Below are 19,220 nucleotides of genomic sequence, written 5' to 3' on the forward strand. Positions count from 1 at the left end.
TTCTATTTACATATGTCTTTTTTATTTTTTATAAATGTTCATTCGTTTTGTCAATATTTTCTTTTTCATCAATGTTTCATCCACAAGAGACAAAGAGACAAAGAAGGTCATTATATAATGATAAAATAGTCAACTCATTAGGAAGGTATAATAATTACAAATTTACCTGTGTACAGTATCAAAAGCACCTAAATGTATAAATAAACGTTGAAAGATCTGAAGTGAGATTTAGACAAGAAAGTAAAAACAGACTTTAGTGCCCCACTTTAAATTATAGGTAGAACGTCTAGACAGAAAATTAATAAGAAAGAAAAGAGTAGACTTGGACAACACTAAAGTCCAACTGATCCTGATAGATATAAACAGAATATATGTCTATGTGTATGTGAATGTGTATGTGTGTGTGTATATACACACATATATGATGAATGTATATATGTGTGTATATATATACACACACACATATGTGTACATATGCATATATGCATATGCATATGTATATACACATGTATATACATATATACATGTGTATATACATATATATGTCTGTATATGTATTATGTACATGTATACATATATGTGTGTGTATATATGTGTGTATATGTATATGTGTATATGTATTATATATATACATATATATGTGTATATATATATGTGTGTGTGCATATATATGTGTGTGTGTGTGTATACACATCCATACCTACATATATAGCAAAATACACATACTTCTTGAGTGCACATGGAATATTCTCGAGGATGAATAACATTTTAGGTCATAAAACAAGTCTTAATAAATTTAAGAAGATTGCAATTATACCAAGTACCTTTTTCAATCACAATGGGATAAAACTAGAAATCAATAACAGAAACAAAAATGAAAAATATACTAATATGTGGAAATTAAACAATATAGTCTTGAACAACCAATGGCTCTAAAAAGATATAAAAAATAAATTAGAAAGTAACTCAAGACAAATGAAAACAAAAACACAATATATCTAAACATGAGATGTGACAAAAACAGTACCAAGAGAGAAGTTTATAGCAATAAATGTCTACATTAAACAGGAAAAACCTCAAATATACAAGATAACTTTACATTTGAAGGAACTAGAACAAGAGGAGACATTAAAACTGAAGCCACAGAAATATAAAGGGTCATAAGAGACTATTACGGAAATTAGAAGCCAACAAATTGGGTAACTGAGAAAAAACTCCACAAGATTGTATTGTATTAAATGTCTCTATTTATATGCTATCATACCTCCATGTACTTTTTCATAATACACATTAAAATTCAAAATTATTTATTTGTGTGACTTTTTTTTAATCTTTATTTTGCCTATTAGAATGTAATTTTCAGGAGGGCTGGTTAGAAGCCCTACTATATGCTGTAATTGTGCAATGCATCTTTACTTTATTACTGCAGGTTATTGCTCCAGTAATTTTAAAAGCAATTATGGTTTAATATCTATTTTTTCCTAGAGTTCAAGTGACATTAGATAAAAGAGCATTTTGCTCTTGCCCTTCTTTACGGCCCCGATAACTAATATGCTGTCCTGTACACATTTGACAATAAATTTGTGTGAGTGAATGAATGAATAAATGAATGAAAGCATGTATGACTGAGTCAAATAAAATTAGAACATAATCTTTTTGTATTTTTATGCATTGATATATATATTTTTTAATATAAGAGTGGGACAAAATAACACTATTCGGAAAATTCAAATAATATTTACTGAGATGGAAACTCAGTTCCGCACCAAGGCATTAATGTGAACAAGGTACATTCTCTGCTGTTTTAGAATTTGCATTAGATAACAGAGGTACGAATGCAAATAAATATATACAATGCGATACAAAAAGTGCTGAGACTGGTATGTACAAAGTGGAAACTAATTTAATTTAACTCAGCATTAAATGATGATATAAATATATTTTTATTTATATTTGTTTATTTGGTGTTATTTGATAAAAAAAAAAAAACATTGGTTTCATGTCTACACAAAATATTCTAGAAAAGTGCTCCATTGAGAAATGTTCTTTGTTGTTAATATGCTTTCCTGAAAGGCAAAAGAATTTTTTGTGTCTTTATTCTTTATTTTTATTTCTACTTTTTAGATATTCAAGATAGTCTTTCTAATTTCAAATAGTATTTAGTATTAAGTGTGCAGCTGTACTTCAAATCTTCTTTAAATAAATTTCTTGCCTGTTTGTATTTACATGAAGTTTGAAAAAGGCCTAGTTAAAAGTTACCTAAAATGACAGAATATTGCTTGAGTTTTAGAGCAAGCCATTGCATCCAAATCTTCATATATTGACTCATTCAGCTTTAATGAAGCCTGCCATTATAATTGGACAAATGTACAAACCATATGTGGGTTGTTGACAATTTTATATAAAATTCAAATTTCAGATTTGAAATGTGACTATTAGTCTAAAGGTCATGTTTTCCATCATCTCTCTGAATCTTGTAGTATACTCTGACAGGCCATGTTTTTATAAAGTATCTACTTACATAAAAACAATTATGACAAGGAAAATAAGAATATTTTGGTTTACTTAAGATGCAGTAGTTTTCTTCTGGGACAAAAGAAAATTAATTATCCTTTATATCTGAGGCTAATATTCATTAATTATTAATTGAGCAATAATAATTATTACTTGAGAAACTAATAATTCATTAATCATTAGTTTATAATTATTCATGTTTATATCAGTTTTCAATGAAGTTAATTTTAGATAATCTTAGCAGATTGGCTTAAAGGGTAAGATTTAAGATTTATGGTACATTCCATAGTATACTATCAGGAAGATTTGTATATACCATTATAATAGAGAGAGCAAGAAAAAAGTAGAAAAAGCAAAAGTTTTAGAGTGAAAAAAATTTAATTTGGAGTTTTGGTTCTGCTATTTATTAGTTTTATAGATTTGTCAATTTATTTAAGTTCTTATAACATTAGGTTTCTCGTCAGTAAAATAAGGATGATCATAATGGTATGATGATTAAAAGGGATAATGTAAGTAAAAGCAGTTTTTAAATTAGAAGGGACTAAACAGATATATTATTATGTATATATACACACACATACACACAGATATATATAATTGTGTCTAATTGGCATGTAGCACTTCATTTGCATCTGCACTCAACATCCAACTTTATTCACAGAATACATTTAGTAACTGAGTATAGCAAAGATTTGACATAATTCTTTGTATTTTAATTTTGTTTCTTTTTAAGTAAATAATTGTGACATCTTTAAGAGCAATTCAGTAGCTAGTATTAAGGAACATATATTATGCCTCTTCATATCTCCCACCAAGCATAGATTCTGGCAAATATTACATGTTTAATACATGTTGGTAAAATGAATAATTAAAATAACAGTTCTAATATTAAGAACATGAAACAATGTAACAACTTAAACCCCCATCAATTAGGTTAAGGGTTGCCTTTTCAAAATTTGCAGGTTAATTACAATGATTTGTAGCACATGTTTATAGGGCACTTTAAGACCTAAATTATTTTTCCATTTTCTTGGCAAGGCATCTTTGATAGAATAAATGAGTGGTAACTGTAACATAGCTAATAAGTAAAAGAGCTGGGAACAAAAAATAAAAATTTTTAAGCCAAAATTTTGATATTCTTTTAACTACCCTATGCTAAGATAAATTTTTTTGTGAGAGTATCGTGATCAGAATCTTGTTTTTCGACCAACACAAAGTTGACATCTATAAGTTTTTTTGCTCGTAGACTAAATAATACCTTGCTCTGCCTCCCTTTGAAGACTTAGATTCTCTCTCTCTTATAAAGGAGAAAACGGAAGCATTTTGTCAATATTTTTTTCTCATTAATATAAATTACATCAATGTATTTTCTACTTTAGTTTATGGTTATGATTCTTTTTATCTTTCATTTGTCTTTCCTTGAATTAATATTTATAAAGCATCTATTATGTGTGGAGCACTGAACTCAATCACAATGTTGTAACAAGCAGAAGCGTTTTCGCTCTTATAGATCTCACAGATTAATGAAGTATCACATATTCAATAAATAAACACACCATTAAATATAAAAGTAAAAATTGTCATGAACAATGTGAGGGAGAATAAAGAGTACTCTGAGCTTGTGTAACAAGGATTCTCCTATATATTGAGAGGCCTGGGATAGCCCCGTGTGAGGAATATCTATGTAAACTGAGAACTGAAGAATAGGTAGATAACTGAGAAGACTGCTTCAGTAGAAAAAGATGCAAAGACAAAAACAGATGTAAAAAGTTTAACATGACAATAAATAAATAAATAAATAAATAACTCACTGAGGAATAAGTACAGCAATGGAGATAATATATGCTGATCTTTTTATTTCATCTGAATTGGGATGTGAAGGGATTATAACAAGACAACAGAATAGTAGGAAAATATTATTATCTGTCTCTCTCTCTTGCTTTCCTTTTTTTTTTTTTTTGGCAGTAATAATTTGGTCAGGAGGTTTAAAGGCTGATGGAAATAGACTAAGTTTAAAAGGATGTAGAAGATGCTGGAAAGAGAGGCAACATAGTCCCAAGAACATAGCCCTGGGAATGTAAGAGGGAATTGATTCCATTGATGGAGGTTCTCCTCAATTTTGGTAGCAGGAGATTGAAGACATGAGTAGATGGTGAATGGTTTATAGATTTATTTTGAAATGATTACCTCTATGTCTAAAAGCAATCAGTGAAATTCATAGCTCTGAACATATTGCTTATTGTATTTCCTGAATTCCATGCTATGACTTCCACTGACTTCGCTGAAGTATTTTTTCTCCACTGGTATCACTTTAGACTAGCTTGCAGCAGACCAAGGAATAATATAAAGGGAACCAGTGAAATTTTTTGTAACTTAGGTTTTTATTTTTCTAATTGAATTTTGAGTTGCTACATAATAATAATCTTCAAAGCATGGAGTTTTGTGATATGGCTCTTAATTTCCATAATTAAAATAATCGAACTATTTAAAAATGAATTCTAAATTGTTTTCATATCATCTTACTGCTTATCTCTGGGCTCCAATCTATCATGCATTTAGAATAATTTATAATGCTACACCGATTATAACAACCCCCATCACTAAACAAAGGTCACGAAACAATGGCATTTCGGTGCCATAAATTCAAACCCACGTTCTTTTATTTGCTAACTATAGGAATCTGAACAAGTTTCTGAGTTTTTCTGCAATATTCTTCTCTATAAAATGTGGGCAATATTAATATGATAGTTAATATCAGCAAGATATTAACTATCTTGCTGCGTATTTGTGAGAACCAAAAGGTAGTAAAATGAAAGTTCGTCACATCTAGGACCTTTGCTCTTACATGAGAATTGCATTCAAAAAGAAAATACAAGCCACATCTCTGAGTGTAGGGGTAGAAAGAGAACATTATTAGTTCAAGTCAAAACAATAAAACCCTAGATTTTTGTAACTTTAAGGCCATACTGTAGCTCTGTAGTTGATGATTTTTTTTATTGGAAAACAATAAATAATATAATGATTTTAGGTATGCATATATATGTATATGTGATTCATTATATTCTGTTAAAAAAAGTTTATATATAATGAAAAGGCAATGCAAATATAAGCTTATACTGGAGACTGAGAGGTACCACCCTGATCCCTGTTCAAGGATAGACTTCCTGTTCCAGCTTCTAAGAGTTATACAGGCAGACATCACTCAACTGTTAGCTGCTTCAGGGATTACTTCAGCTACAGAGAACCACCTTGCCCAAGGTCACACCCTTCTCAGTGCAACCCACATTCTGACTGATACCCAAGTGTAAAAGCCTGGCTATTTGGCCCAATTCACAATAACTGTAATATACAATTCTAATTCCAGACTCCTTCCAGAGTTGGCCAAGGCTGTTGTTGGCTCTGCATAGTAGTTAGCTATCTGTCAATCCAATTCTGCTTTCTTCCTCTCCTTCCCACATGTATTGACTCCAAAAGTACACCTCAATAAACCGCATGCAACTAATTTTTATTTCATCATGTGTCTTATAGGGAAGACAACTTACAAACAAAGACTCTTATATTTTACAGTGTTTTTCCTCAAGTCATGCAAGGATCAAAAATGGGAGGCTTTTTAAAAAAATTAGGTTCAGGCTACAAAATAAATAAATAAAAACAGGCACTCTTTCTTTGGCTTGTTTTCTCACTAGTTTATGATATCTCAGAAAGGTTAGTTCATTGAGATTCCAAAGCCCAAAACTGGAGATATCCCCTATGGGTATGATGTGGATTTATAGCAAAGACAATCTCTTTTAAACTGCCTTATTCCTTCTCGTGGAATGTTTTTATGAGGAGTTCCTCTGAGCCGACAGTCTTCTGTAATGGTTTTATGATGCCTCAGTATCATACTCATCTGTGTCTGTACAGACAGATTTCTGTCAAAAGCGATCAGTGTTTATGAAGTATCAAGAATAATGCTTCCTCTGGGCAAACCAATCAAAGTGGTTCAAACTTGCCATGCTGGACTGTAGCTTCAGTCTACATTTAGATTCTTAGGACTTTAAGTTGGAAATAAGCCAATAATGTTCGCTTTTATTATTTGCAAAGATACTTGGTGGACAGAATATAGTTTTGGTTTCTCGGAATAATGCACTTAATTTTTTTCTAATATTTTCATACCAGACTCCAATTCTTTCATCACTTAATTATATTGACAACACTATTCCTAACATCAACATAATTCCATAAAATAAATCCCATATTCTCAAGGAAAATTTTTGCTTGAACTATTGATATTAAAATGTTCTTCTTCTTGAGACTATGTTAACAATAAACGAATGTATGTACAAAAGAAGTTCTTCTTCACTTCTTTAAACTTCTAATTGGGTTTATTTTCTTTCATTTAACAATGACAAACAAAATTAAGAGAGTTGATAAAATATATGAGTCTTTTATAAAATCTGTAACCTTTAAACATCTACATGTATTTCTAATATTAAGGTGAGCAGCAATATCATTTTACACCAAAATTAAAAGAACCAGACAGCACCTTTGCACTATGCCTATTGCATGTAATCATGATAAAATAGTTACCAACGGTTTATATAATCAGTGGCACATAGGGATGTAGTTACTCTGAAAGCGTAATGGAAGGAAGGCAGCTGGAAAAAGAAGAGCACAGCAAAATTTGGAACCAATGTTTCTGATTCAAAAGGCAGTTCTACGTTTTGTACATATTAACTCTTTCCTTTGCACATAAATCCAGTCTTAGGAAGTGAATACAGAGAGATAAATTATTCATTCCAATTAATTTTATTCTCCTAAGTCAAATGAATATGTTAGATAAGACAGTTGATAATATAATCTTCAGTTCCTTAAGTGCATTGTTTATAAAGGAATGCATGTAAAACATAACATTTCTCAACCAATTTGGCTAAGATTAGGGAAATCTCAGATTAAAGGAATGGAACAAAACTAAAAACTGCGAAATTTTTGACCTGGCTTAAAGAATTACAAATAATCAAATAAACCCAAGGGATCAGAATCTATATCTTGCTATACTTTAGTAACATTATCAGAATAGGCGAATATAATAAAATTATAACAATGCATAGAAAATGGAGAAAGCCCTGTTCATTTTATGGTTGTTATTTAGAAACAATGTGTACTTATATCCGGTAAAAGGCATTATTTATAGTATTTGGGAATTAGAAGATCTGTTCTCCTAATTCTGAGAATATTATATGGGCTGAAGGCATTTTTTTTTTTGCCTTAGATATGTATTTGATAATCTAATACTTGAATGTTCTCTAGAAAATGCAATTATGAAGAATTCCACAGAAAATCTAATGTCTGTCAGAGTTTTTCAGTTTTCAGTTATCATTTTCTTCTAGCACTGATACAAGCAAATCTTTTATGAGAGAACGTGATATAACAACCAAAAGCTCTGTGACAGATAGAACAATACTTAGTGCATAGATTATTCTTGACTATCAAAATCCGTAGGTATTTTTATATTCAATTCTAAAGAATACCAGGTAAAAATAAAACTAAAATTTGGGATTCGTAGCAAGGATCATAAAGATAACTGATAAGCAAATTATTATATCATCGGTCGGCACAGAGGAAACTTTAAAATACTTTTAAAAATAAAAAAGAGAATAATACTTTGTGTCAGAACTTGACAGACAAGGAGCGCTCAAAAAAATAAAAAGGCTGAGCTAAACAGATTATTGCATAAAGTGCAATTCATGGTGATGGTATTTTTCCCTAAATTACTTAAAAAAGAATGACTATTGAGTGCAACTCCAGAGTTGCCCCAAAAGAGTTACCCAACATGCTAATGGTGACAAATATATTAGGAAATGATGCCATTGTAATGAGTATTTGAAAGAAAAATGCTTGTAATAGAAGAAACTGTTCTCATTAAAATGTTTATTTATGTTATACTAAGAAGGCTTTATTTTGACTAAAGCATTCATTTTCAACAGGGACATATCATTCCCAAAATGGAAGAAAATGGTTTTTGAGAGGCAAAAAAAACCTTACTTTTTAATGTATAAGAGATAAATGTGTGAATATAAAACATTATTTTGTTTATTTGTTGTGTGAATGTAAACCTAACAACAACACTTTTCCTGAAATATCAAAGACCTAATCTCTGATTATTGTTTATCATTACATAATGAACGAATATGTAATTAGTACAAGGATACATGGCTTCTTCCTAAGGCTTAATATTTAATTACCTGGAGTTAATTTATATTCTATCATTAAGATAACTCTAGGGTATATCGTAACCATTTAAACTGGCTTGCATAATTTTATACTTTCCATTTCTTTGAACTAAATATCCCCAAATTCTAGGAAGATAGTTTATTTCTATTTTTTGCTATTTTTATAAATTCTCTTTCTTATTTCCATACCTACCTGAACTTCACACTTCTCATACATTGTCCCTTTTTTTTGCCAAGCAATTCACAGATTCTTTTCTCTACTGATACCTCCCATTGTATAATAACTGGATGAGCTATAAATTTTAGGCCTCATATTTAACCACCCAATATACATAAATAACAATAGAAAGTGGTTTGTGTTAAGTGCAAGAGGGTTCAGAGGTTAAATGAAAAGAAGAGGCTTCCTAGAAAGAAGATGAGTAAATTAGAGGTAGATTTTAAAGAATTAGATAGGATTTTAAAACAGAACTATAAGAGAGAAGAAAGAGCATAGTGCATTTCAAGGATAACGAGGGTGGCAGATTCTATTATTGTTTCCAATTTCTTACTGTCCCAGACTGTCAGAGGATACTACTTACTCTATCTCATGACATCAGCCTTGGTTATGTAAGATTTGTCTTGACCAATGAAGTGGGAGGGCAGTGACTTCCAAGCAGAAGCAATAAAAAGCTATGGCTTGATTATCTCACCTTTTTTTCCTTGGGTCGCATGAACAGCCTGTTCCAACAGAGGCTGTTTCTTCAGCCTCCTTCCTGGAATTAAGATAATGCAGAGTAGAGATGCAGGAAATTCACAGTGGATGCTGTGTAGGCAAGAAATAAACAACAATGATGGTAAACCACTGATATTTTTTTGAAAGCTGACTGATATAATATATAAACTGTTTTGACTAAAACAGAGTTTGTGTCAGAGAGTTTGTTGTGGGAGATAAGTGCATAAAGATAGGTTAGGACAAGATTACATAGAATCTTGAATATTAGAATAAAATGTAATTTATTATGTAAATATATTGTGTAATTTGTTGGCTATTAGTAGATTCAACAAACATTCAGGTAAGGTACCTAATACTTGATAAAAAGAGTCTTTAATTGAACATTTATTTAGCAAATATTTATTGAACAGTTATAAAGAATAAACATTAAAAATCAGCTTTGAGCAATGCATGTTTCTTGTCCTCAAGTTGTGTGATGTATAGTGCAGGAGACAAGTAGGTAAGCATGCAATTATATTGTCACAGAGCTTGAGAAATACAGAATCATAGAGTCTCAGTGGAATGACAGTTATCTAGACTTGAGAAAGCCAGGGAAGGCATCCCAGAGAAATACCTAAGCCCTTCAGTACAGTTTACTTTAGGTTGGCTCTATGTAGAGTGAAAAGAATTTAAGAAAAATAAAAAAAAAGTCATAGCTTTGAAAAAAAATATGGGCAGCTCTCAAAACTTTATTTGTGGGAACATATTCACTGATTTCTCTGGACAGAATTTATCTTTTTAGATTTGGAAGACTGGCCTGCAGTAGTTATGAAAAGTAGAGAAATGGTTGGTGTAAAATAACTCTTATGCCCCTTTCCTCTCTAACAATTATAAATTGTGAAGAACCTCACAATTTATAATCAGGTCATGATCAGTCACTGACATATGCATTTGTTTTCCAGTTCATGAATAAATTTCTTTAAATGCAACTAGAAGTTATCTATTCTACTTTCAAATCGAACACATTTTTGATTTTTCAAATACACAGCTGTCTTTTTTAAGGCCAGACATAGCAAACATTTCTCAGTATAGCAATATTCATAAAACCAGATGTACCTTTCGATAAAAATTTCTTTGCCGTGTGTCTAATACTATCTGAATTAATATATCAGTGTCCTTAAATCATAATCACTGTTTTTTTGTAATAGCTAAAGTGCCCTTTCCTTTCTGTTATTTATCAGCTGATCATGTAAGTTTCCCTTGTATTTTTGTTACACTAAAAACACTGTGGATAGGTTTAATGATACTTTATAAATGATTCAATTAATATAGAAACCAAAATTCTTAGACAATCTTAATAACAAAGTTAATAGAACCTAATAGATTACTATGCGAGGTTAAACATGATCCTAAGGAAATGAAATGTATAAATTAGCCCCCTCCCCCAAATAAAAGTCTAATTTGGTCTAATAAAAAATATTCTTCAAGAGATTTATGGTAGAATGAAGCTTTGTTAACAGTTTCTAAGTAGATATTGAAAATCTTGATAATAATAAACATATCTATTTTTTTATTGATTACTTTATATGACCCAGGCATACTGCTAAATGTGTTCAATCCTCATTGGGGACAGTGAGCAAAATACTCATTATTTTCATCATTTTACAGATGAAAGATGGAAGCTTAGCATGGTTGACTCATCCAAAGCCATAGAGTTAATATGTGAAAGATCTGGGCTTCTAACCTAGAGCTTAAACCCTTAAGAAATCCCCAGTTTATTTATAGATTTTCTAGATAACTAGGGATTAAATATTTGAGACTTCCAATATTTGAAAAAAAAAACTATTCAGACTGGTTACAATTTTAGTCATTTGAGCTCAAATATATATATTACCTTCTAGCCAGTAAGTCTATTTGTCATTGGTCAATAATGAATGAAGCATTTGTGTGAAGAGAGGAAAATTTTACCAGTATCTTGAGTCACTAAATTGCTTCTCCCCTTTTACACTGATAATCACAGCCCTTGAAATAGTTCTACTTCCTTAGAAAAACACCGAGGACTATTTTATATCTTGTTGAAGTTGGAGGATAAAAAAAGAAAAGTGTTTCCATTAGTAATGTCATTAAAAAGGCATTGCCCAAGTTCTCCTTCTGACCTCTCTGTTCAACAATTTTTATGGTTCTCACTTCAAGGTGAGAAAAGAGTGCACAGCTTCTCAAATTGCTGTAAAGGACAAGTGAAAAGTAGAGCTAAGCTCCCTTTTAGCTTCTCACTGGGCTAATTATGTGCTGCATGGGTAGTTCACACCTTTATAATAGCTTATTTTCTTTTCATTCTCAAAGTAGTTTGCATGTACTTGATTTTGTGAGAATAAACAGAGATACTTTTATATCTAAATAATTTGAGTGGATATGAATGTAAAACATTTTAAATTTGAATTAATCCTTGAAGAAATGCACTGTCTACCCAGAGACCTTTCAATGGAAGGGATGCAGATGCCAGGCTCTCCCTTGAGATTTTATCCCGAAATATTCCCCCAATACAGGCAGCTTTTAGATCTCTATAGAATTTGTTGCCCCCATTGTAGGCATCCCAGTAGCGAGCTTCCACTCTTATTAATGAGAAAGAATATATAGTAGACCACTTGAAAAAAATGAGGAAGAAAAGGGAATAAATTTAATGATTAAGGAATATACTTCCCTGCTTCCTTTTCAAGTGCTATCTTAAATTCATAGAATCAATGAACTTAAGATAGTCATTTTTAATATTCGCTCAACAAATATTCAATAAATCTTCTTCAGTAAATGCCCTCAAACATAATTTGATTTCTTTCTTGTTATTATTTGGTTGTCTCAAATGTACTCAACATTGAATTTATTAATTAAGGTTTTACAGAGGATTTTTTTAGCAAATATTCTCTGTTTTGTCCATTGAGGTCTTTATTTGACTACAGACTATCAGCCAATTTTCCATCAATAAGCATTTACAAATAACTAGCCACCAATCAGGCCCCATGGTAAGGTGTGTGTTAACGGAATGTGTTAGCCATAGACAGATGATTATAAAGTTGCAGCTATTACTGTTTATTGCTTTGATGTACTACAAGGAAAGAAGAGATGTGTGATTTTTCTTATTAACAATCTTAATTAACTTTTAATTGATTTCTAGGGAGATAAATGATTTCATTATAGCATCACACACTGAGCTCCTTGGTTAGATATTAAACACCAATGCAAACTTATTGACAGTACTGCTTGCTGATAGTAAGGGATTTTATGTTTGGTTATCTTGTCTGACATCTACATACCCATCTATAATAGTAAAGAAATGAAACTATCTTGCTTAACCAGCCCATGTCACTTACACGACCTTATTTATGATCCTTAATTGATTCAGAGATATAAAAGGAACTGAATAGCCCTCATTTTACAAATATTCTGGTTTCTTTGTCTCTCTTAGATATATGTCTGATTTACCTTAAACTTTTTAGAGCATTTTCCTACAGAATATTACAGCCTTTTATTCCATGAGCATCAAACACACTTCCATTCATGGAAGCTAGGCATTCAGTGAATAAGTTGTAATAAATAGGATAAAAAATGTGTGTGTATTCAACTTTGAACATATTTTTTATATTTTATAATTAAGCTGACTTAAGCAAAATTATGAACCCTATTGATGAGGATGCCTGATCTAGCATTTATTTCCAGTCTATCTTTTGAATATGTGGTTAGTTTCTATCAACAAATCATCTCACTATAAAATAGAGACAGCAATATATTTGAAATATTCAGTATATGAAGAATTATGAGACATCTTTTTTTCTAAAAGGACTTATAGTTTGGAAAAGAGTGTAAACTAAAATTAATACAAGGAAGCATTTGTCAAGTATGAAATTCAGATTTATAAAATAATCTTTAAATACTAGAAATTTTCTGGGAAACAGGGGAATTGGAGCTGAGATTTAAAGACTACCTAAATGATTAGAATTTCAGAGGCGAATAAAGATTCATTATAGCAAGGCTTAAAATACATGTCAAAAAGTGTATGCTGAGTCCTAGGGAAATGTAGAAAACTGATTAGATGAGCAGAGAGTTTATACAGGAGAGTGAATAGTATGAGATGCTGAAAATGTAGAGTGGAATTAAATCATGCATAGAAGTTTGGATTTCTTTTTATAGTTTGATCAACATATTGAAAGGAGGCTATATTTCTATTACTCAGGATTTCTAAATCTGGTGATACAATATCCCCTTTGAAAATTTGACCTTGCTCATTAAAATATTAATGACATGAGAAGTTGCAAAGGAATTAAATATTTCAACTTTATGTCTATTTTACTAACTTTATTTATTTGAATACAACCTCACTTTCTCCACTGGTCTTTACTTTTTCCACTTAAAAAACACAACTAGCATCCTAAGGGATATTAACTATTATTCCATAAAATGTAGTTTGGGAAAAACTCACGCTTATAGTTGGTTTATCGAAGCCATGACTAAAACCCAAAATTTAATTTTCTCTCCATGTTCTTTTCTATCAATTTAAGTAATTTTATTTTTTATTTTTTAATTTTTCCCCCACTTTAATCCCCCCCCCCACTTCCACCTTTGACTTATGGATGTTGCCATTGTTTCCCCTTAAAAACTGGATTTCTTAAGGCAGGGTGTCTCCCTTCATATGCTTGCAGCATGCATTCGGGGCCTGGCGCACCTGGGGTATGGTCCATGGCTTCACCTGGGGTGGAAACCCCAGGACTTTCTGCATGTAAAGCACACGTGCTAACCACTACACTATGGAGTCACTCCCAATTTAAGTCATTTTAAAAACAATCTCTTATTGACCCTACTGAAAACATATTTTTCTGATTATCATTTATTAACCATTTATTATTTTACTATATACCCTTTTTAAGAATCCTTACATGGTTGAGAGTAGACACAATTGGTTCTATGAACTTAAAACAGTCATTTTGAAGTGATGTGTCATGGAAAACAAGAAGTACAAAGTGAAAATATTGTGTGAAAAATTCATGGGAAGACTTATAAGGAGGCTTTAATTCTGGCATATATCAGTGAATTCTAGTACTATTTTAAAAACTCTGTATCATTCAAGATATTAGTAAGTATTCTGCCAAGAACACAACAATAAAAAAGAATTTATAATTAAATTTCTTGGGAAATGAGGGTATAAACATCCCTGGAATTTGAGAATATCAATAACGAACATCTTTTACTTTTCACAGATTCAAAACCATTTTAGACATAGACACAGAATTGTGACAGATGGGTGAAACTGATATTAAAAGGCTTAGTATGAGAGCGAGATGGTTGGATAATGTGGCACCCCAAAATTTAGCTCACCCATATAGCTCTTTCTGGAATTTTTGGTCTCACCCATAGGGAAAGAGCTTACATACCTAAAGAATCACACCATAAATCATTCTTATAAATAGTCAGATCTTAAAGCTTTAAGGCATTGTGATTACCCAGTTCTTTCTATCAAATTCACTACTTACAAGTGAGTGAGGGAGCAGAGATAGGGCAGTTGTCGTGCCAAAATGTCCTCCCTCTTGGCAAGATGAAGTATAGGGGAGGACCCATTCAAAGACCCTACCTTTAAAGAGAATTTTTAAATATAGCACTTCTCTGTGTTAATGTGAATTGAGAAGTGTCCAAGGGAAAATATAGTTAATATAGCTGTTTGGGAAATATTAACATGATGCAATACTTTAGGTGGTTCATTCTGAAACTGAAGTTCTTTTTATATCTCAGTCTCTCATTAGGTCAAGTTTCCTAACAATCCTCTAGCCCAGTAGATTACAAACAGGTTGTTATAATCAAATGTGAGTTTTTTCCCAAGTCATTTGTTCCCAATGTAGGTACTACATTTGCATTTTTCTAATATTAATTATTAGGTTATATCTATGATAATGACTATTCACTTAAAATTTTATACTCAAAATTTTATAGAGTGAACAAAAAAATGACATTGCAACTAGATTACAGATAATTATGCAATAGCTATAGTTTTTCATTTATATTATAATTGATCTGTGGTATATTTGCAAATTTCATCTCTGACATGTGTAATGGAAGGAAAAGGAATTCAAAACTGCTATTCTACTTCACACCTTTTATTTTATAGTTGAGGTATCTGAGGCATAGAGCAAATGACATACCATTGGTAACATCATCAAAAAACATATACTAGAAGCACTGAAACGAATCTGTGCTTCTGTAATGTAGCAATCTCTTTTTATATATTAAAGTCATTCGCCATCTTAACCTGCATAGCCCCTCTTTATCATTGTACAAACTATTCAAAGTACAAAATATTTCCTTGCATTATACCTTTGTTTTGATCATGACAAAATATTACTATGTATTTTTAAAAAGTGATATTTTCAGTATAGACCGAGAATACATAGTTTTGCTGAGAGGATTAGAGTTCCACGTGCAATTCTAATAATTTCAGTGTTTGTTTTGAAATCCTTAGCCAAAATTACATAGAATGATAAAGCAAGAACTATAAACTAAAATGCAACCAAACAATAGATATATAATGAATAAAATAATTTTAAGAATTCTGACCCTGAACAAACCTGATCCTGTCTGATCTGAGAAGCTCAGCAGGATTGTGCCTGGTTAGTACCTGGATGGGAGACCACCTAGGAAGACCAGGTGCTATTGGTGTAAAAAATAAGGGATTTTAAGCTAACAAGGTCTTTGCAATCTGTGAGGTCAACTAAGGGTTGCCTCGCCTAAAAAATAAAAAATAAATAAAAAAGTATTCTGTAGTTAGTACATAGCAGTATTAATATACTCATTTCTATGTTAATATATATATATAATTCACTTACATATTTAAGTTTTTAATGCATGCCTACTATGTGCCAGATGCTATACTAGGAGCTGAGCACTCAATGGGAAAAAAAAAACCTCCCCAAAACTTAAACCCTATACTCATAGCTTACATTGTTAAAAGGTAGACTAGTGTTAAACAAATAATCACACTGATAACTAAATAATTAAAATTATTAAAAGTGGTATAAATGACTAGTATATGAAGCTATTGACATGTAAACCAGGAGGTTCTAATTGACATTTCAGTATTCAGAGAAGACAGCTTTGAAGAAGTGATGTTAAGTTGACATTTGAAAGAGAAGTGGGTGTTGGTCTGGTGGATAATAGCAGAATCCCTTCAGGCAGAGGCTTTTGGAGAAGGTTGGAGGTTGAAGAAGGTTGCAGTATCCTGGAATATAGTGAAATCAACATTTAATGTGGAATCTCTTGGCTATTTTAAAGATTTGAATATTACCCAGGGCAATGGAAATTATTGAATGATATTAAGCAGAGGACTAGTATCATTTTCTCTTTTATAAATGATCTCTCTGAAAAGAAATAACAAAGAAAATAAGAAGTAATTCAGTAATGTAAGCCACAGTTAATGGTGACTTGAACCAACGTGGTTAGGAATGAGATATTTTATACATATGAAAGCATATTATGAATAGATAAGGATTTTTTTATAAATTCCATTATACCTTGGACTTTGTTATTTAATGCGATATGTATCTCAAAGTATGAAAAGAGGAGGGAGACTTGACCCACAATATTTTTGGCTTTGAAAATGGAGAGAATGTGCCATGAGCCAAGGAATGAGGCTGGCCTCTTGAAGTTGAAATGGCCCTTATATGACAGCCAAAATGGAGGCAGGGATATCATTCCTACAACTTCAAGAAACTGAAGTAAGTCAATACCTTAAATGAGCAAGGAAAGGAATCTTTCCCTTTAGCCTCCAGAAAGAAATAGAGCCCTACTATACTTCAATTTAGCCTGAACTTCTGACCTATCAAGCTATAAAATAATAAACTTGTGTAAGCTACTAAATCTGTAGCAATTTGTTATGGCAGCAATAGAAAACTATTACAGGTATTTACGAGGCATCTTACTGGAGATAGCACTTAAGCAGCTAAACATGTATAGAACAATAACACTTTCCCAACACACACTATAACCCCCTACACACACATTTACACACAGAGCCACGATAGTCAAATTAAATCATTTTATCATAATAAATTTTTCATTATATAGCAGGATAAAAAGCTAATTTGAGAAAAAATCATTTAAATTACTGATTATATAAGTGATTGATTTTGTGGTCTTAAGAATTCCCACAAAATCACTGTAATTTTCAAGTGTTGGTATTATGAAATAAAATCTATTTATGCTATATTACTGGATTATATTTTTCTAGTTACATAAGCAGTACTTTTAGCCAAAAAGATAAAGTTTTGTGAGGTTTCCTCTTTTTTTTTAGAGAGAAGAGTGTTTTTTTTTTTTTGTTTTTCCACTAAGATGACTAGCTTTACTAATTTGTCAATTTGTGTAGAATATTCTAGACAACATGTAAAAGTAGAAGAAAACACATCTATGGAAACTCTTCAACTATTTTACAGTATTTTTTCCTCTTTAGGCATTCCTGCAATTCCTATTTCATCTTTTCTCAGGTTTAAGACTTAAGAGATATTAATCTCCTAGGGGCATTTATGATTTAATGAGTCAAAGGAACAAATCCTGGTGGACTATCTGGCATTATGACAGAAGAAGCACAGTTACAAACATTACTTTTACATCTTGGACTTTATGATTTCAAATAAGACATAAGCCTTTAGCAACCTCACCCACATTCTTCACCAGAGTTTGTAAAAATGTATACACATCTCTATGTGGGCTGTTAAAACACATCATATGCATTCCAGTCTTTGTAAATATTAAGTGATCATTGAGTCCCTGGCTCATAATGAATCCAAATGTCTTATTTTCCTTTCTTTCCTTAGCAACAGTTTGAGGCATAATTATGTAACATTTTATAGCTTCTTCCAATTTCTCAGAACTATTTAAAATAAAAGATGTAGTATTTGATTGTGAGATATCATAATTTACATCATGATTAATTAAGTTTTGGATAAGATTAATTCTCATAACACTGCATTCAGAGATTATTTACTCACAATTTACACATTTTATTCGACATAAAGTGATTTTATATGACTTAAAATTTTCCAATTAATATGTTATTATTATAACATTAACAATTCTCAATTATCATTTAGAGATTGTATTGTAATGTTAATTACAGCCCTTCATAGATACTTGACAGTTACTGTACTTTTATTCTCATTTGGGTTTTGGAGCAGATTTAGTTTTAAATCTCAAATCTATGCATTCGCTTATTCAAATGTTCATTAATTTTACAAATATTTTAAGTAGTATGAGGCATTGTACTAAAAACTGGAGCAGAGATATTCATTTCTTGTGTGAAGCTAAACAAGATAATTCAAGTCTATAAGCCACAGTTTTCTCATTTTTAAAATGGGGCCAATTATATTTATTCATAAGAACATTGTGAGGGTTATAAGAGGTAATATATAATGTACTTGAACATATATGTATGAAATAAATATAGAAAGTGCTTGAATGAAAAACTATACAATCTTAAGTTATCGCTTAGTAGATTTAATTATAAAATAAATATGTTGTTCTTGTTTTAAAAATAACAATCTATTAAAGAAATGATGATCCAGGAAAATTCAATTTTTATGAGTTTCCTGTCATAATATTGTTATTGTTAATGGCATCAATTTATAAATTATGTTCATTTTGAATGAAGATATTAATGAAGATATTTATTTTCATGGTCTAGACTTTTACATTATACTCTCATAAAAATCTTTTAAATTTTCTTTTGAGAGAAAAAAGAATATTTAGTTAGAAATAAGCCCTGATTTGTTAGC

At 31.0% G+C, this 19,220-nt stretch overlaps 1 protein-coding gene across 1 annotated transcript in view; it reads left to right on the plus strand.

The window, feature by feature from the left end:
• PCDH15 (protocadherin related 15) overlaps positions 1–19,220 on the plus strand; it is a gene marked incomplete in the record, with an annotated part of 701,567 nt that overhangs the window by 527,476 nt on the left and 154,871 nt on the right.

The sequence above is a fragment of the Rousettus aegyptiacus genome, unplaced genomic scaffold, assembly GCF_014176215.1.
Source record: "Rousettus aegyptiacus isolate mRouAeg1 unplaced genomic scaffold, mRouAeg1.p scaffold_m13_p_6, whole genome shotgun sequence".
Lineage (NCBI taxonomy): Eukaryota > Metazoa > Chordata > Mammalia > Chiroptera > Pteropodidae > Rousettus > Rousettus aegyptiacus.